Here is a 21117-nt window from a genome sequence, read left to right as displayed (position 1 = left end):
CTCGTTTGCCGCGATGAGCGCAGCCCGAGCCTCCATGGCCGCGCGGGGCACGCGGGATGAGGAACCAGCCGGGGCAAGCGAGGGAGTGGCAGTGCGGCCGTCCTGCCTCATCGACGGATGCTGGGATGATGCCTGCTGCTCGTTCCCCGCCGGGCTGGTGGCAGCGTTGACGGCGGGCGATGGGGAACGACGGGGTTGGCCGCCGACGGGGGCTGTCTGGGCGACGCGGGAAGTGAGAGCGGCTCGGTGCTCGGCGTGGGCCCGACGAGCGTCTGACATGGACGCGATGGTCGGGGAAGAACAGGGCGGTGGAAGACAAATTCCGGCGCACCCCTGCCTGGCGCGCCAAATGTCGGATTTGGGGTTCTGGCAGACCCTCTAGATTCGAACACTGGGGTGCAGGCGGAGATTCGGCCCTGTACCTACCTGCACCTCCCCGCCTCGCTGGGAACTAAGCAATCAAAGGGACAACACAAGAGACACGGGGTTTATACTAGTTCAGGCCACCATTGTGGTGTAATACCCTACTGCAGTGTGTGTGTGTGGTGGATTGCCTCTTGGGCTGATGATGAACAGTACAAGGAAGAACAGCCTCGCGAGGGTCTGTTCTTGGCTGGCGCGATTTACTACTAGGGGAGTTCTGTCACTCTCTCTACTGGGTTCTAGGTGAGGATCCGATTGATCTCTCCGTCCCCCCTACCTTGTGGGTGGCTAGTCCTATTTATAGGCGAAGGCCCAGGGCCTCTTCCCAAATATTGAGCGGGAAGGGCGCCAACAATTGGCCATTTTGAAGGGGAACATCTAGTTCACTTATCCTGACTAAAGTTGGTCCTCGCCTGCCAAAGGTTCTGGTGGTGACGCCGGCTTGGGCTCCATGATGATTTCTATCCTGCCGTTCTGCTGGTCTTGGTCTTGTTGCACCGAAATGGATGCCTTTGCTTGATGCTCTCGCCTGCGCTTGCTCCCTTTGCACCAAAGAGGAAAGAAGGACACTGCACGGGCTGGCGCCCGCCTGGCGCCCTTGGTCGTCATGGCTTGCGTCATGGGCGCATCGCGAGGTACCCTGCCTTGATCTCTCCGCCTCCTCGCGAGCCAGCCTGACGAGGCCGTGCCTGAGGAAGCCTCCTGTCATCCGCCCCACGAGGCTTGGCCCCTCGCGAGGGTCTTGAGCTCGTGTTGATGAAGGTGGGCCATGCTGGGCCGCCCCTTGAGCCACACCGCAGGCCGCAGGCAGGAAAATCTGGGGACCCCCATTCCCAGAACACCGACATATGCTGCGGTGGTGATGTAGGATCTTGGCCCCTCTCCTGCAGCCCCCGGCGCCCTCCTCGTGAGGGGTAGGAAACTGCGGGAGTGGGGCAGCCACCCGTTGTCGTGACCTGCACTTCCTGCGATCCACGGCTGGCATATGCCTGCTCCTGGGGGATTAGTGGTACCTGATACTCGCTGTTTCCAGCGTAGTCGACGGGGCCTTCCCGGGGCTCATGGAAGAGTTCATCTTCTGGCGTCTCGTCCCCCCAGCTTGGGCCGAGGAGTGAGCCCTGTTCGTCCTCATGCGCGCGCCCTTGGCCCATCATGTGAGGCACGTACTCTTCTGGGGCCGCCATCCCGAAGACCGCGCCGTAGCGCCCCGCGTGCCACGCAGTGCTGCTTGAGGCGCCCGCCTGGGGGTGGTAGCACGGCGGCCCGCCGGGGCCATGGGTTGTGGCGAGTCCTTCTTCGATGGCTAGGGGTGGAGGTAGCGCCGCTGCCGTCTTGGCTCTGACAGTCTGGCCGGCGTTGGGGTGCCCTTGGAGTCCGCTTGGGGCCACACGGGAGTGCACGGAGCCCCCGGACGGGCCACCCAGGACCTGATGTGGGAGCTAGGTGCAGAAGGGGGGAGCCCCCGATGCAGCGAAGCCCAGGAGCTCGGCCGTCCGCTCTAGCAGCACGTCGTGACCTCCTTCCAGCAGCCTGCACTGCAGTAGCTCTCGGGCCACCGTGAGCGCAGCCCTCGAGTTCGCCTGCTCCCGTCGGGTGTACGGCTGGCCGCAGCGTGGTGGGAGGCCCTTTCCGCCGACCTTGCTTGCCGCGTCATGAGAGCTAGCGCCGCCTGTCTGCGCCGCCCGCGGCCTACAGCGCCCTGCGGACTGCGAGCTGCCTGGAGCGCGGGGTTGCCCGGGGCGAGCGGCTCTGCATGGGCGGGCCAGGCCGCCCAGGGGTCAGGGTTGCCTGCTTGGTCGCCGGACATGATGATGACAATGCGGCGGGACGCGAAGCGGCAGAGGATGGATTCTGGCGCGCCAAATGTCGTATTTCGGGTTCCGGCAGACCCTCTAGATTCGAACACTGGGGTGGGCGCGGAGATTTGGCCCTCTGCCTACATGCGCCTCACTGCCTCGCTATGAACTAAGCAATCAAAGGAACAACACAAGGGACACAGGGTTTATACTGGTTCAGGCCACCATTGTGGTGTAATACCCTACTCCAGTGTGTGGTGTGGTGGATTGCCTCTTGGGCTGATGATGAACAGTACAAGGGAGAACAGCCTTGTGAGGGTCTGTTCTTGGCTGGTGCGATGAACTGCTAGGGGAGTTCATTCGCTCTCTCCTTTTGATACCTCTACCCTGGGGGTGGCTAGTCCTATATATAGGCAAAGGCCCTGGGCCTCTTCCCAAATATTGAGCGGGAAGGGCGCCAACAATTGGCCATTTTGAAGGGGAACATCTAGTACACTTATCCTGACTAAAGTTGGACCTCGCCTGCCAAAGGCTCTCGTGGTGACGCCGGCTTGGGATCCATGATGACTTCCATCCTGCCGTTCTGCTGGTCTTGGTCTTGTTGCACTGAAACGGATGCCTTTGCTTGATGCTCTCACCTGCGCCTGCTCCCCTTGCACCAAAGAGGAAAGAAGGACACTGTGCAGGCTGGCACCCGCCTGGCGCCCTTGGTCATCATGGCTTGCGTCATGGGCACCTCGTGAGGTACCCTGCCTTGATCTCTCCGCCTCCTCGCGAGCCAGCCTGACGAGGCCGTGCCTGAGGAAGCCTCCTGTCGTCCGCCCCGCGAGGCTTGGCCCCTCGCGAGGGTCTTGAGCTCGTGTTGACGAAGATGGGCCATGCTGGGCCGCCCCTTGAGCCATGCCACAGGCCGCAGGCAGGCAAGTTTGGGGACCGCCGTTCCCAGAACGCCGACAGCATACCCTGCAAAAACAAGTTAGACGTCCTCTAATTGTTGTTGCATGTTTTACGTGGCTGCTATGGGTTTCTAGCAAGAACATTTCTTACCTACGCAAAAGCCACAATGGTGATATGCCAATTGCTATTTACCCTTCATAAGGACCCTTTTCATCGAATCCAATCGGACTAAAGTGGGAGACACTGGGACCCGCTAGCCACCTTATGCAACAAGTGCATGTCAGTCGGTGAAACCTGTCTCATGTAAGCGTACGTGTAAGGTCGGTCCGGGCCGCTTCATCCCATGATGCCGCCAAATCAAGATAAGACTCGTAAGCATATTGAAAAAACCAACGCCCACAACTACTTGTGTTCTACTCGTGCATAGAATCTACACATAGACCTAGCTCATGATGCCACTGTTGGGGAACGTAGCACAAATACAAAATTTTCTACGCATCACCAAGATCAATCAATGGCGTGACTAGCAACAAGAGAGAGGGGAGGATGAGCATCTTCATACCCTTGAAGATCATGATGCGGAAGCGTTATAAGAACGCGGTTGGTGGAGTCGTACACGCAGCGATTCAAATCACGGTCGATTCCGATCTCAGCGCCGAACGGATGGCGCCTCCGCGTTCAACACACGTACAGCCCGGGGACGTCTCCTCCTTCTTGATCCAGCACGGGGAGAGGATAAGTTGAGGGAAAACTCCAGCAGCACGACGACGTGGTGGCGATGGAGCTCGTGGTTCTCCAGTAGCGCTTCGCCAAGCACTATGGAGGAGGAGCAGGTGTTGGAGGAGGGAGGGGCTGCACCAAAAGCAAGGGTGCTTCAGCCCTCCCACCCCCCCTCCATTTATAGGGTGAAGGGGACAGGGGGGCCGGCCCCTCTAGATCCCATCTAGAGGGGGGGCGGCCAGGAGGGGAAGCTTGCCCCCCAAGCAAGGTGGAGGCGCCCCCCTCCCCTAGGGTTTCCAACCCTAGGCGCCTTGGGCCCTTGGGGAGGGGCGCACCAGCCCACTAGGGGCTGCTTCCCTCCCACATTCAGCCCATCAAGTCCCCCGGGGCAGGTGGCCCCACCCGGTGGACCCCCAGTCACCTTTCGATGGTCCCGGTACAATACCGATAACCCCCGAAACCATTCCGGCGACTGAAACTGGACTTCCCATATATAAATCTTCACCTCCGGACCATTCCGGAACTCCTCGTGATGTCCGAGATCTCATCCGGGACTCCGAACAACCTTCGGTAACCACATACTAATTCCCATAACAACTCTAGCGTCACCGAACCTTAAGTGTGTAGACCCTACGGGTTCGGGGATCATGCAGACATGACCGAGATGTTCACTGGCCAATAACCAACAGCGGGATCTGGATACCCATGTTGGCTCCCACATTTTCCACGATGATCTCATTGGATGAACCACAATGTCGAGGATTCAAGCAATCCCGTATACAATTCCCTTTGTCAATCGGTACGTTACTTGCCCGAGATTCGATCGTCGGTATCCCAATACCTCGTTCAATCTCGTTATTGGCAAGTCACTTTACTCGTTCCATAATGCATGATCCTGTGACTAACTTCTTAGTCACATTGAGCTCATTATGATGATGCATTACCGAGTGGGCCCAGAGAGACCTCTCCGTCATACGGAGTGACAAATCCCAGTCTCGATTCGTGCCAACCCAACAGACACTTTCGGAGATACCTGTAGTGCACCTTTATTGCCACCCAGTTACATTGTGAAGTTTGGTACACCCAAAGCATTCCAACGGTATTCGGGAGTTGTACAATCTCATGGTCTAAGGAAATGATACTTGACATTAGAAAATCTCTTAGCAAACGAACTATACGATCTTGTGCTATGCTTACGATTGGGTCTTGTCCATCACATCATTCTCCTAATGATGTGATCCCGTTATCAATGACATCCAATGTCCATGGTCAAAAAATCATAACAATCTATTGATAAATGAGCTAGTCAACTAGAGGCTCACCAGGGACATGTTGTGGTCTATGTATTCACACATGTATTACGGTTTCCAGTTAATATTATAGCATGAACAATAGATAATCATGATGAATAGGGAAATATAATAATAACCATTTTATTATTGCCTCTAGGGCATATTTCCAACATTGTATACATAAAAATGGAGGTAGTAACTATTTGACTTCCTTCCCCATTGCGGTGACGTTGATGATATCCCAAACGTTGTGGCTTTGGCGAAGTGCGTTTGACGGAGCACACCATTGAGGGAGACCACCGTAAGTTGTTCACAAGTGCCGCCTGCAAGCCGAAATAACCGCCTTCTTTGCATCCAGGAAGTCCGTTGAACCAAAGAAGGCATAAACGTAGTAGTACTACACAGTAGCGTCGGCCGTCCATCTTAGTGCGGTAAGGTGGTTTCTCGAAGAAGACGATGGAGAAGCGGAGTCAGCAAAGAGTGAAATGATGGTTGCTTTATCCGTGCTTTGTGATTTGACGCCTCACTGCTTTGTGATTTGTGATAGAGGGGGAAGGGGAGTAGACTCTGTGCTCTATATTGTACATGCATCCAAGCACGGGAGAAAGAGGAGAGAGGTTGCATTTTTCTATTCCTTCAGTCAATTAATTAGGAGCTTCGGTTCCATCTTTTTGGCTTTGGCAGCACCCTCCACAATGGTTCCCATTGATGCCAAAAGCTATTTTCACATTGTGCTACACATTGTGGATGCCCTTAACCGTACCACTTGGTTTTGATCCTATGTGCTATCTATACAAATCTTGATTATATTGATCTTAAAAATTATGGTATCAAGATTAGTAAAAAGGAGGTGATTTTGCCGCGCGGAAGGCGGGGGAGGTTTCTTATTTTAGAGGACGTTGGCCTGGCGGTTTGCTAACATGCGATCCCACGTGTCAGTGCTTTACCAAACTGATCCGCGTCCCACATGAGGCAGAACAACGGCAGAAGAAACAGGTGGTTAACTTGAAGAAGATGAGGGAGAAGCGGATTCAGCAATGAGTGAAATGATGGTTGCTTCGTCCCTCCAACTACTTTTTTTAGCATTACTTCGTCCCTCCAACTTAACTGCAGGAAAGGTGCAGCTTTGTGATTTGACGCCTCGTTGCTCATTACTACATTGGCGCCATGATTGGGGTGCTTCACCCCTGCTGCTCTGCACTGTTATTTTGTTATGGCACGTGGACCCGGTTGCTTGGTGTCCCACATGTCGGCAAAAGGGACTAGAACATTTGTGAAAGCGAGCGCTCCACTCTTACGACGGAGGAGTACACGACATGGCGGCCCAGTGAACTGTCACTTGTACTGTAGTGTTACTATAGTTCTGTTGTTTCACACGATCCATCGGTACAAACCTGATTAAATAGGCAAGGGCGGGATTTTTCCCGCACGGTAGATGATACTATCCATACATTACAAAGGCAATTTTAGTGTATGCAAACTGAATGGTTAAGAAACAATATGAGATATATTAAAACTAAAAACACATATGATTTATTAGAGTGTAGTAGTAGTGCTATATTGCATAGTTGTTAGATGTCACATGCGAGAACATGTAGAGATGTACTTTTGGAGGGCCTAGAGAGAGATATTGGGCATAAAGTGGATTCAAATATTTGTATTCGTCTGCATAGCATTTGTAACTCATATCTACAGTTTGTACAATAGACATGAATGTTTGTTCGCTCTTACGAAACCAGTACAATAATAATGGGGTGGCGTGCGCCAATTTAGGTACTAGCACATTGGCCTACTCGGCTCCACAGGGAGAGCAAGAGAAGAGATAAATACACTGGCGGTCAGTGTATTACAAGAGAAAAGCATAATACGTTCACCGGACTTCAGAATATGCTCATTACGGCCACTATATATGTTTTGCGTTGATTATACGGTCACTTGCTCACCGTTCGGCATCAGGTTGCACTCTTTTGACCAGCCAAATAGTCTGCGTGGCACTATGTTGACTAGTTAAATTGACAACGCTCCTTGTCGGTCCCACCTGTCAGTTCGTATAGGAAAAAAAAGGTAAGATAACCATAAATTTACGTAGGCGCGACAAGACTCCAACCTGTGCGCGGGAACCACCTGGTTGTGTATGTGTCTGTCAGGGCCTGATGTGTGCGCATGCACATGTAGGTTGAGCACTTGAGCGTCAGCGTGTGTGTTGGTCGCGTGGTGTGTGCATGCATGCCTGCGTGTGTGCGTGTGCGTGTGAGTGTTACGTGTGTGTGTGGCTGCATGTGTACGTGTGAGTGTTGCGTGCGTGTGTGGCTGCGTGTGTACGTGTGAGTGTTGCGTGCATGCAGTTTTTGTGCATGTGTGCGTGTGTGTATAATCACCACACCAGCTCCTCTGTGTTAAAACAGACGGCTCAGCATACCAATACAAGGCCACCTTGTCCGCTGTGCCCGTGCTCATGATTATTTTATCGTTTGTTTTCATTCTTATACACGCTGACAGGTGGGCCCAATGGTAGTGAGATAATGTGATGCAACACTAGAGGTGCCATGTGGAGCATTTAACTGGTCAACAAGTTGTGTTTTCAGCAAATACAGAGTTGTACGGTGAGCCCGTGACTGTATAATAACCACAAAACATAAATGGTAACGGTAATGAGTGGATTCTGAAGTCTAATATATGTATCGTGCTTTTGCTTCAAATACAATGATTGTCACTGTATATATTGCGAGAGAAAGATGAAACATGTGTGAATGTGCTGGGGGCGTACTTTTAGAGGACCTGGAGATAGTTTGTGTGTGTACGTGAAAGGGGCGTAGAGGGGGTGTATGCTATGGAGAGAGAGATGCTCTTCGTTTCTCTTTATTATGACTAACTTTATATATAGTATAAGTATAAAAAAATCAAAGTGCAAAATAAATATCATTGGGTGCACCATGCAATGCAAATTAACATTCATACTCCTCCATATAACTTTGTAATGTTGTATATATGTAGAAATTCTAAAAAAAATTGTCCACACTTTGTGTGGTTTTATTCAAAAGGAATGTTGTATGCAGAATAAACATGAATATAGTGCTTTTTAGATCAATGGGGTGCATGATGTAACATGTGTGAATGTGTAGTTGATGTATTTGGCAGGGCCTGGAGAGGGTATGTGTATGTATTACATATTCCAGAGAGGCATGGATAGAGGGGCCAGCGGGGGCAACGTGGGAGAGATAACACGAGAAATGAGAGAGGTCTAGAGAGAGAGATGAATAGGATGTCACAATGAGAGATGCCCTTAAGTGTGTATATGCAAGGGGGGAGGGGATAGAGGCACAAGGAGAAAATATTTTGTGTGGTGTTTATGTTGGTATGTGTGGGTGTGAGAAGATAACAAGACATAGGGGCAGAGGGTGTGTCACCGCATGAGGTCCCGTGGGCCGAGGTGAGGCCCTCGGTTCGGTTCCGTCCTGCGCCACATTGGTCTGCCCATGATGCATTCAAGGAGACCCATGGAGGGCAAGTCGTACAAGACAAAGATACCAAAGTCGTGAAGGACTCTGTGTCCACTGAGAAAGCCAGCTAGGATTTGTAACCCTAGGTCCTCGGACTAAGGTAACCCCTTATCTCTAATATTACCATTCATCCAACCTAACTTTAAGGGGCATCTTACAAAATGCTCCGCTAGAATCATACTCGTCAATTAGGAAGAGAGGTGGAGACAATGCGTGCGAGACAGGCCTAAAGATAATGTGCGTGCGGGAGGCACATAGGCAGGTCTATGTATATAGAAAGGGTCAATGGGGATTGTGCGTGTGTATGCGTGTGAGAGGAAGAGTGCTTGTGATAAAGGTTAGTGAAAACAGCATAAATGGTTGCGAGAGGGAGGGAGGGTGATATCGAGAGCATGTCTGCGAGAAAGACACCTCGTAGAGATTGTGTGAGCATGTGTGACAGACCACCGATGGATATACACCATGTGCGCGTATGTGTGAGAGAGAAAGTCAGCGCGTGTGTGAGGAGGGGCCTATGGAAAGTGAAACGACACATAAAAGACTGATGTACACATTGATTAAAAATATAAATTGTATCCAAATATTAGGATGGGATCATGATATTTGCAATTTGCGTAAGGAACGATCATTGATCCATCAGAGATCTATATTCTATCGAATTTGAGCATGTCTATGTTATTATTCGACATAATTGATCCACAGAGTTAGTATTTTGAACTCTAGACAATGTATCGCTTTAGCAATTCGAATATAAAAGTGAGTATAGTTCATCTTGTGTGTGTAAAGAACATTGTACATACAAAAGTTACACAATGAACATTATAAATAGCTAGCTATGAACTAGCATACATTTGAATTCAACTTAAGGTGGTTTAAAATATTCTAATTCAACATAAAGTCCATTCAATTATTTGAATTCGAGATCATGGCATTTGTAAGTCATACCTAAATTATGGGGGTACCAATCTTTGCTCTGCTTTTGTACGTAATAGCATATATAGTCGTGTACAAAATAGATTCAAATTTACCTCCTCCATTCCAAAATAATCGTAGTTATAGGATTTTCAAGTGTCAAAATTTCAAAATGAAGCAGATAATTTAATGAGGTGTTCAAATGTATAAGGTCAAATTTAACGTTGTCTATTTAGGTCAATCCTGAAAGTTCAAGAGTACTCTAAACATGAATGCTTCTGTTTCAAAATTTCGAATGAAGCGCCAAAAGAGCCTCTACACGCCCGAAACCGCGTGAGACCAATGTTTGGTAGAAGGAAATTACTTCTATAACACCGACCCGTGAAGCCAACCGGCTCGACGTCTATTGGTCTAAACTGGGGTAGGTTTGTAACTTCATCTAGACGCCACACAACCACCTCCGAAAAACACTCATACACCGTGGCTGCCTAAACACACATTCGCTCGGCCAAAATCGCTCCCACCCACTATTTGGGACACCTGGGATTACCAACCTACCCCCGACCCGCAGTAGGTCCAAAATTTAAGAGGGGGGCAAAGTCTGTACATTCCCTAAATTTCAAACAAGCACGTCCCATCTATTCCAAAAAAACAAGTGTGTCCCAGACCGAAACGTGGTTCCCCCTTAGTTCCCCCATCCCCCATCTGATTCCCCATGCATACTTCGTGGGCGCCAAAACTACCTATCCACCAGCTGCGAAACCCCGGTGTCCTCCGTCCGCCACCCCATCCCACCCATCAACCGCCGCACTCCTCCATCACGCCGGGGCCGATACCCCGACATAATCGTTCACCACAACTACAACCGCAACGCCCTCCATGGCTAGTAGTTGAAGCCAAGGCCGAGCCCCCTCCAGGACGCTGACATGCGGTGTACCCGATCCAGTTCAACCACCTTGTCTTGCACCTCACCACTGTCTCTCCAACGTCGCCACCGTCCACCGCACTAGAGTTGTTCCCATTATATAGTCAACAATTTGGCCATGGGTTCGTCCAAGGCTCCACCCTCCTCCAAAACATCGGTTCCCCCAGTGAAAAGAAGATCATCGCTGTGATATCAGGAGGACACAGTAGTGGCAACCGGATCTGGTACTACTCTTCCCTTATTCATGCAAATCTTACGTGTCTGCTTGCACGGTATTCATCCCACAGAAGACACTAGTTGATCACTTCTTCCTACACCTTCTTCCTGATAGTAGATGTTCCTAGTAACTCGCGATGCACAAGGTTTCTCCTCATATACTATTTCACCTTAGCTAGAGGTCCGTCGACCCCCTAGATTTAAATTCCTAGTCAGTTGATCCCCAATTAAAGGAAGCATTCCCCGGCATAACATGCGTTGGTCCGCCTACTACGCCGAGGAAGGAGCGCCTCGGTGTTTTTCTTAGGGGTGTGTGGGGCCTAGGAGATGCTGGCGCCTGATCTGGAGGTCGGCTAGGCTTAAAGTGATGGCTGAGGGTGCTGCCAAGCACGGCGGTGGTGTGAGGTCGAGGGGAGGGCGGGGCGGCGGAGGCTGGGGTCTGGGCGGGTGGTCGCTGGCGGTTCGAGAAAGATCGTGAACAGTGATTGGTGGCAGGTAGATGAAGGCCATTTGCCTGTTCCTTGTAGATCGGACGGTTCATAAAAAATCGACTGACCTATTTATTTTCAGTCGATTGTTATTTTGATAGGACCACATGTGGTAGTGTTTATGGAGTACCTACATTTCCCAACCGTCCATGTGCTCATATTACAAAATCTTACGAAGTAGAATCTAATTTTGTTTGCCATGCAATGTTGTAGAGCTATCATATGTCTGATGTCATTTATTTTTTAGCCACCTACTATCTGCTACTTTTATAGTGCACTAGTTCTACACACACTTCACCCATACTCTCACTATTGTTTTTTTATGCATGGGTATTTCACACTCTGCCAAACTGTTGCCAGAAGCACGAAATAAAAGAGAGAAGTCGCTCATGCTTTCTTCATTGGTAGGCAAGACACGTCTTGACACTTTAAAGGTTGCAGGTTCAACAGATGGAGACGATAAACGTAGCTCTAGAGTTGATGATCTTGCTCGCCATGAACCACCATCCCTGGTGCTTGCTTTAACTTCGCGGTGTCATATGTGGTTGCATGCTGCATATGGTGTCTAGATTGTATTCGAAAGGCCGAAGTTGGTCTTAATTTAGATAAGGAAAGATACTTTTTACATGATTCATCATCACTACAAAAAAAATACACTTTCGTGATGATACGTGTTTGTCACAGTAGGTCGTGTTTTTTTGTCATGCATGTACATCCATGATGATTTTATGACAGAATCAAGATAGTCATACCTGTGTTGTCGTAGAAGTGTTCCATGACATTACCAAAATTATCATCACGGAAGTGTCCACTTCCATGACGATAAATCGCACGTCACAGAAGTGCTTTCATCAAGGGTGACCGACACGTGGCATCCACCATAACGGAACGCAGTTAAGCTATCGGGTCGGGTTTTGAATCTGATAGCCCGTTAACAGTCCCGACCAATGGGAAATTTCCATGTGTAAAATTCTTATTGGCCGGATGAAACATGTGACAGCTCGTGAGTGGGTTAGATAGGCGCCTATGATATGTTGACACGTGCCACGGCCCACCACTGGCCCATTTAGCTTACAAAGCTGGCCCGTTTGACTTGGTCAAAAGTTAACGGACTGGCCCATGAAAAGCCTATTAACGGTCTCTTCGCCCGGTACCTCACGACCCGTTAGGCCCTAATGGAAATCGGCCAACAACGTCATGTGGGCCGTCGAATATAACACCATCCCATTTCACTTTCGGCCCATGTATGGCCCACTACGTCTTCCGACCCATATGAGGCCTTCGTATCTTTAGGCCCTTTAGAGGCCCACGGTGACTCTAGCCCATAATGAACAGTAATTTTCTTTGTACCCGTTAACGGCCCGTGATTCACATGGGCCGTTTCCGGCCCATGTTAGCTTTCGGTCTATTGACGGCCCATACGTTCTTGGGATCCTTTCCGGCCCTCGATTACTTCCGGCCCGTTACTGGCTTGTTCCCCTAATGGGCCAAATTCGGCCCATGGCAAGAGTCGGCCTGTTTGTGGCCTGTTACCCCGTTGCGCCGTTTCCAGCCCGTCCTATATTCTGGCCCATTAAAGACCCGTTATGCATGTGATAGAATTAAGCCTTTGCTGTCCTCCATCCTGTTAACGACCCGTTACCGTGCCTGGCCAATACCAATTATGCCCGTTTACGGCCCATGTAGACCCATTTATACGATGGCCCGAGGCCCACCGATTATACGGCCCAGTTAGAGGCCCATTTATCGACGGCCCGTAGGAGACCCATGGATCCTACGGCCCGTATATGGCCCATGGTTGTTGCGGCCACTAGCAAACCAGGGAAAAAGAAGACTAGGAAATAAATAAGGACGAAACTAACGCTAGGCTATTAAGGCGATTGCACAGATTACATCCACTCAGCATCAAAGATCGCCCCAGTGCAAATATAGGGAACACCCTACACTATACAAAACTGGCTTGCTGTTTTTTTCAGCCGGTGGCTGCACATTAAGAATAAATTTTGTATCGCACGAAAACAAATTACAAATATATAACAAAAGGAAGGTTGGCATAAAACTTAATAGTCTAGCAGATAAATGCATCACCAAAAGTTCATAAGCTCAGTTCATTTGACCTGACTGTTATGTTTTCATGTTGTATTGTCCGGTGGAGCACCCTAACCCTCGCCTTCATTTCTCCTAGGCTCCTGAACAACATAGCAAATGTCTGATAGTCTGGTTTCAAAACCATGCTTATCTTGACGACATCGAACAATGTCTCTCCTTGTTTCACAAAGGGTCTCTATTAGGGAAAAGACTTGTGTCTGGAGCGCAGATACAACATTGCTTTGAGATTGCATATATTGATCATGAGGCAGTTTGGACGAGATTGCCATAACAACCAACCCAGTATTACACAGGAACGTGCTTTTGGCACTGTTAATGGACAGGTACTGACCCACTACAACAAGAGCTGACATTACGGTTATAGTTGCCTCGCCACCTTCTAAAGGTGGCGGTTCCACCATTTTTTCCATAGCTCACTGAAAAGTTGAATTTTTACATTAGTAGTACTAGAACAGAAGATATTAAGGAGGCAGCAAAACCAAACAAAATAGCTTTGGTCTATATACAGAACTTATTCTGGTGAACCCATGTAAAATATTAGTTGTATTTTATTGCAAAGTACATAATAAAACCAGGTTCCAAACATATGACCATGTACCATCGCTAATGTATTGTCTATTTCTTCACATTGTATTGAGGGCTAAGGATAAAGAGACGAAGTTTATAATACGGTAAGCATAGTATGACATCATTCATATCAAAAAACAACTGAGAACAGACAAACAGGCAATTGTAACATTGTGTGGGCAAGTCCAGCACGGAACTAGATTACGGTCAAGAGGAACATCATTCCTCTCTTTTAAACCTTGTAAGGTGCAATGATACGCTAAGACAATTGTGTATAAAATTGAAAAGAGTAATAGACATTGTCTGCAAACCATGCAGTTCAAGGCACAAGTTAGAGTAAGTAGTAGTTAAAAGGCATGAGGATTAAGGACTTACAACAACGGCTTTGACTGGTGTAGTCATGCCCTTCTTCTTGCTGGTGTGACAGTCCTTGAAGATTTCCACAGCATTTGGTTCAGGTACTTTTTGGTCCTTGCGGGCTTTCCTCTGCATTTGGAACAAGTCAATATAGAGCTGATAATATGGTATAGCGAAAAGTGTGAAATAGCAGCTAATTACAAGAGCCTCATAGTGTGCAATATAGCTACGAGATCCTGTCGTCTGTTGGAATTTCACTTTCGTACGGTTGGCCTTGTTCTTTGAACATTTCACCTACAAGAAGATAGATGTGTGTGGCACATGCGTAAATAGGACTTCAACATGTGATTTGATCACATATATATAATGTACCTGATACTTAGGATTAGACCAGTGTTTAACGAGGCCCCTCCAGTCTTCATCCGATATATTTTCCACTGGAGATGTTTGGGAAAGTTCACTGTTAGTCTTGCCTTCAAAGTGCGTTTTCCTCAAGTTATACCAATACTGTCGCAGAGCAGACTTGAAAACATGGGTGCAAGCTTGTCTGGTTGCATCATCTTGGCTATCCAACTTGAACCTCATTTATTGAAAATTATGGGAGTCTCATTATCAGCAACCTAGAAAGTATGGGACAGAGCAAGACGATATTACTAGTTTCCATACATAACCATACTTATAGATAAATTGTCGAGGAAGGTGTTGAACTCAGTTTCATCTTTTTCATTCCTGTACTGAATCCATGTTGGGAGGATACGTACATGACACCTAATGGCAACCGCTGCCTCTGATACTAACTTGGCTAACTATGTAGCATCACGTGGCCTTTCTAAACCTGCCTCAAAATGGATCTCCATTCTTCCTCCTCTAGATTTAGTTAACCTATTGAGCATTATCCCTGATGTTTGTTTCCTCTTGCACCTAGGTGCTAGTACAACAATGAACATAGGAAGTGTTAGTGTACATCAAACTGTGAGACTACATATAAAGAAGCATGCAACTGTAACTTGACTCCAGCAACTACCTTCTTGCTGTTGAAGCTCACAAGGTTCATCTGATCTTGCTAACTCGTCTTGTCTCAAGAGTGCTTGGGAAGTAGTGTCAGGTGGCAAGGGAGCTTGGCAACGTGCTGCTAGCTCAGTTGATGCACGAGTAACTCGTGCAGCTGGTAGTACTGTGGTAGGTGTTGCTAGAACTAGGTTTGTATCTGCTTTTTTGGTGGTAGCTATTTGTTTCTGTTTGGCTTTTTTTGCAGCTTGTGTAGCATGGGATGCCGTGTTTGTAGAATTTTCCGCTGGACTTTGGCCTTCTAGTGCACCATCAGTACCAGCAGAATCTGCAAGATTCATCCGCTTCTCATTCCCAAATATTTTGTGTTTCTTCCTCTTTCTCTGTGCCATGTTAACTCAAACCGACAAGAAAAACAAATAACAATTTAGTTCTTCAGAACAAATTGATGCGTGATGCAGACGAACTGAACTTTGATGTTAGACAACCACATGATAGGAGGATGTGATATGTACGAAAAACAGGACAGAAGAGATAACCAGAACTATGATGTGTAAACTAAGGAGAAGACATTTCACCAAATTAAAAGCAATGCAATGGAAGGTAGACACCATATGAAAGATGCTACAAATATCGCTCTGCCAAGTTAACAGTGTCTCATCATAAATGGCGTTCAAACAAATGTAAAGCAGTACAAGAAATAAATTATATGCAAGATGCAAACAACATCACACTACTAAGTTAGAGGTCTCTCGTCATTAGTGCCATTGCATATTCACTGCATTGCATAATCACAGCTTATGATGTGTAAACTAAGGAGAAGGCATTTCAACAAATTAGAAGCAATGAAAGCTAGACACCATATGAAAGATGCAACGAATATCACTCTACCATGTTAAAACTGTCTCATCACAAGTGACATTTCAACAAATTAGTAGTACAAGCTAGAAAAGAATGCGAGATGTAACCTATATCACACTCCAAAGTCAAACATGTCTTATGATAAGTGATTGTTACCGGTTACACAACAGTAGTAATTTGATGTAAGAACATGGTGTGGTAGACAGATATTGTATGTTCTAGAAACAGGAACACGTGTCTTATTCAAGTATAATGTGTAAAGTAAGCAGATGGAGTTCAACAAAATTAGAAGCAATACAAGCTATACATCACACATAACATGCAACCACATATAACAGTGCCAAGTTAGAGGGAGCACCGGTGATGGTGCACTAGGGGAGACGTGCTCATCATAAACACAGCTTTGTTGAGTGTCTATGCATGTGCTATATTGGAAATCATCTTGGGGGTGTGGAGGAGTAGAAACTGTAGAGGCCCTCCGTTTGGCAGGAGCACCTTTATCTGCTGCCTTGCTAACTTCCTTTCGCTTTATTGATTTTGAATTGTCAAGTAAAACCGATAAGAAAAAGCAATAAAATTCTCTCTTCAGAACTCATTCATGCATGATACTGACAATCACTACTTTGATGTAAGGCAAACACATGATACCAGGATGGAATATGTACGAAAAACAAGACGGCATGGCATGCTCACAACTGTTTGTGTAAACTAAGCAGAAACCATTCCAACAAATAAGAAGCAATGCAAGCTAGACACCACATGAAAGATGCAACCAATATGACTCTGCCAAGTTAAAAGCGTCCCATCATAAATGGAATTCAACAAATTAGAAGCAGCGCATGCTATAAATCATATGAAAGATGCAACTAATATTGCACTGCATATACTAAAGGTGTCTCATCATATTGATTGATGCGGGATACAAAAAAACAATAGTTCTATGTAAGGACATGCTTAATAGACAGATGTACTATGTACTAAATACAGGAAGGCATGTCACATTAACAGGTATAATGTATAAACTAAGCAGACTAGCACATGCAGTTTAACCAGATTGGAAGAATTGCAATCTAGACACCATATGCAACATGCAACCACATATCACGCTGCCAAGTTAGAGCAAGCACCTGCGATGCTAGTGTAGGGGAAATGCAGTAATCAACTACAGAGCTACGTTCACTATCTTCATCAAGCCTTGCTGTTTCTTGAGAATCATGTCGGGAGGCTGACGCTGCATTCTTTAAATGAGGAGTAGTCCACTTGCCTGCCTGCCTCATCATAAGTGATTGATGAGGGATACACAAGAATATTAGTTTGATGTAAGAACATGGTTAATACACAGATGTACGAGTATGTACCAAAAACAGAAAGGCATGTCATATTCAAAGGTATAATGTGTAAGCTAAGCAGATGCAATTTAACCAAATTGGAAGTAATACAAGCTAGACATCCAGCTGAAGTGGTGAGCATGATCATCTAGGACCTGAGAGCCTGGTGGGAGGCGGGCTGCTTCGCCACAATCGTGGCTTTTTAGTTGGCTTCCAAGTGATGCCTGTCTTTGCTGGGCTTGTCACTGGCTCGGCCAGTGCCCTAACTAGCTATTTGTCTTCTGGTGCTCACGGGATGGTGGTTCCTGTAAAAAATATCTTTCCTTATCTTAATAAAGACCGACTTCGGCCTTTCGAATACAAGCTAGACACCATATGGAACATGCAACCACATATGGCACCGCGAAGTTAAGCAAGCACCTGGTATGGAGGTTCATTGCGAGCGAGGTCATCAACTCCAGACCTACGTTTACCATCTCCATCTGCTGACACTGCACCCTTTATAAGGGTGAAACGTGTCTGGCCTATCCGCATACCATGCTGGAGCGACTTGTCTCTTTTCTTTTTGTCTTCTCTCATGGCAGCAGAGTCTGAAATACCCTTGCATAAAAACACAATAGTGAGAGTAAGGGTGAAGTGTGTGCAGAACTAGTGCACTGTAAAAGTAGCAGATAGCAGGTGGCTGAAAAATAAATGGCAGGAGACATATGATAGCTCTACAACATTGCATGGCAAACAAAATTAGATTCTACTCCGTATGATTTTGTAATATATGAGCACATGAAATGCAGGTACTCCTCCAGTACACCACCACATGTGGTCATATCTAAGATAACAGTCGACTGAAAATAAATAGGCCAGTCGATTTTTTTAATGAACCATCCGATCTATAAGGAACGGGCAGATGGCCTTCGTCTACCTCCCGCTAGTCACTGTTGACGATCTTTCTCGAACCGCCAGCGACCACCGGCCCAGACCCCTGCCTCTGCCGCCCCGCCCTCCCCTCGACCTCACACCACCGCCATGCTTGGCAGCGCCCACAGGCCATCCCTTTAATCCCGGCTGACCTCTAGATTGGGCGCCAGTAGCTCTAGGCCCCACACGCCCCTAAGATAAACACCAAGGCGCTGCTTCCCCGGTGTAATAGGCGTACTAGCGCCTGTTACACCGGGTAATGCTTCCGATAATTGGGAATCAACTGACCAGAAATTGAAATTCAGGGGGGCGATGGACCTCTAGCTAAGGTGAAATAGTATATGAGGAGAAACCTTGTGCATCGCGAGTTACTAGGAACATCTAGTATGAAGAAGAAGCGATCAACTAGTGTCTTCTGTGGGATGAATACCGTGCAAGTAGACATGTAAGATTTTCACGAATAAGGGAAGAGGAGTATCTTTATCGGTTGCGAGTGTGGTCTCGATATGTCGCGGCGATCTTCTTGTTTTTCCCGGGGGAACCAATGTTTTGAAGAGCCGTGGATCCTTGGACAAACCCATGGCCAAATTGTTGACTATGTTGCCATGGCCGTATATCGGTGGAGGGGAAGCAGATCCGAGGCGGCGAAGGACGGCGTAGCAGGAACAACTCCGGTGAGGTGGACGGTGGCGAAGTTGGAGCGGCAGCAGTGAGGCGTAGGACGGCGTGGTTGAGCTGGCTCAGGTATGGACGGCTCGGCCTCGGCTTCTACTACTAGTCGTGGAGGGCGTTGCGGTTGAGGTTGCGATGGACGACGACGTCGGGGTATCGGCTCTGGCGTGATGGAGGAGGGCGGCGGTTGATGGTTGGGATGGGGTGGCGGACGGAGGACGCCGGGGTTTCCCAGCTGCTGGGGAGGTAGTTTCTGCGCCCATGGAGTACGAATGGGGAATCGGACTGGTGGGAAGGGGGGAGGGGGAGAACCATGTTTCAGTCTGGGATGCGCTTGTTTTTGGCTTTTTTTAACAAAAGATGGGACGCGCTTGTTTGAATTTGGGGAAAGTACAAACTTTGCCCGCCTCTTAAATTTCGGACCTACTACGGGTCGGGGGTAGGATGGTAATCTCAGGTTTCCCAAATAGTGGGCGGGAGCGATTTCGGCCACGTGCATGTGTGCTTAGGCGGCCATTGTGTATGAATGTTTTTCGGAGGCAGTTGTGTGGCGTCTAGATGAAGCTACAAACCTACCCCGGTTTAGACCTTTGGAAGTCGGGCCAGTAGGTTTGACGGGTCAGAGTTATAAGAAAAGTAATTTCCTTGTACTACCAAACATTGGTCTCACGCGGTTTCGGGCGAGTATCGAAATTTTTAAACACAAGCATTCACGTTTAGAGTACTCTTGAACTATGAGGATTGGCCTAAATAGACAATGTTATATTTGACCTTGTATGTTTGAAAAGCTCATTAAATTATCCGCTTCTTTTTGAAAATTTGACACTTGAAAATCCTATAACTACGATTATTTTGGAATGGAGGAGCTAAATTTGAATCTATTTTGTACACGACTACATATGCTATTATGTACAAAATCAGAGCGAACATTGGTGCCCCCATAATTTAGGTATGATTTACAAATGTTATGATATCAAATTCAAATAATTGAATGGACTTCGAGCATGTTGAATTCGATTTTTTTAAACCACCTTAAGTTGAATTCAAATGTATGGTAGTTCATAGGTAGCTATTTATAATGTTCATTGTGTAACTTTTGTATGTATAATGTGATTTACACACACAACATGAACTATACTCACGTTTATATTCGATTGCTAAAGCGATGCATTGTCTGGAGTTCAAAATACTAACTATGTGGATCAATTGTGTCGAATAATAACATAGACATGCTCAAATTCGATAGAATCTAGATTTCTGATGGATCAATGACCATTCCTTACGCGAAATGCAAATATCATGATCCCATCCTAATATTTGGATACAATTTATATCTTTAATCAATGTGTACAGCAGTCTTTTACGTGTAGTTTCACTCTCCATCGGTGGTCTCTCACACATGCTCACACACTCTCTCCCGAGGTGTCTTTCTCTCACACATGCTCTAGATATAACCCTCCCTCCCTCTCGTAACCATTTACAACTGTTTTCACTAACCTTTATCACAACCACTCTTCCACTCGCAAGCATACACACGCACAATCCCCATCGACCCTTTCTATATACATAGACCTGCCTATGTGTCTCCTGTATGCACATTATCTTTAGGCCTGTCTCTCACGCATTGTCTCACACCTCTCTTCCTAATCGACGAGTATGATTCTAGCAGAGCATTCTGTAGGATGCCCCTTAAAGTTAGGTTGGATGAATAGTAATATCAGAGATAAAGGGGTTACCTTAGTCCGAGAACCTAGGGTTACAAATCCTAGCCGTCTTTGTCAGTGGACATAGAGTCCTTCACAATTCTGCTATCTTTGTCTTGTACGACTAGTCATCCATGGGTCTCCCTAAATGCGTCAAGGGCCGACCAATGTGGCACAGGACGGAACCGAACGAAGGGCCTCACCTCGACCCACCGGACATCAGCAGTGACACACCCTCTGCCCCCACATCTTGTTATCTTCTCACACCCACACATACCAACACAAACACCACACACACACAAAAATTCTCCTGGTGCCTCTATCCCCTCCCCCCTTGCATATACACACTCAAGGGAATCTCTTGTCGTGACGTCATATTCGTCTCTCTCTCTCTAGACCAAACTCATTTCTTGTGCTATTCCCCCCCC

Source organism: Triticum dicoccoides, chromosome 6B, assembly GCF_002162155.2.
Source record: "Triticum dicoccoides isolate Atlit2015 ecotype Zavitan chromosome 6B, WEW_v2.0, whole genome shotgun sequence".
NCBI classification, from domain to species: Eukaryota; Viridiplantae; Streptophyta; class Magnoliopsida; order Poales; family Poaceae; genus Triticum; species Triticum dicoccoides.
This window is presented reverse-complemented; position numbering follows the sequence as displayed.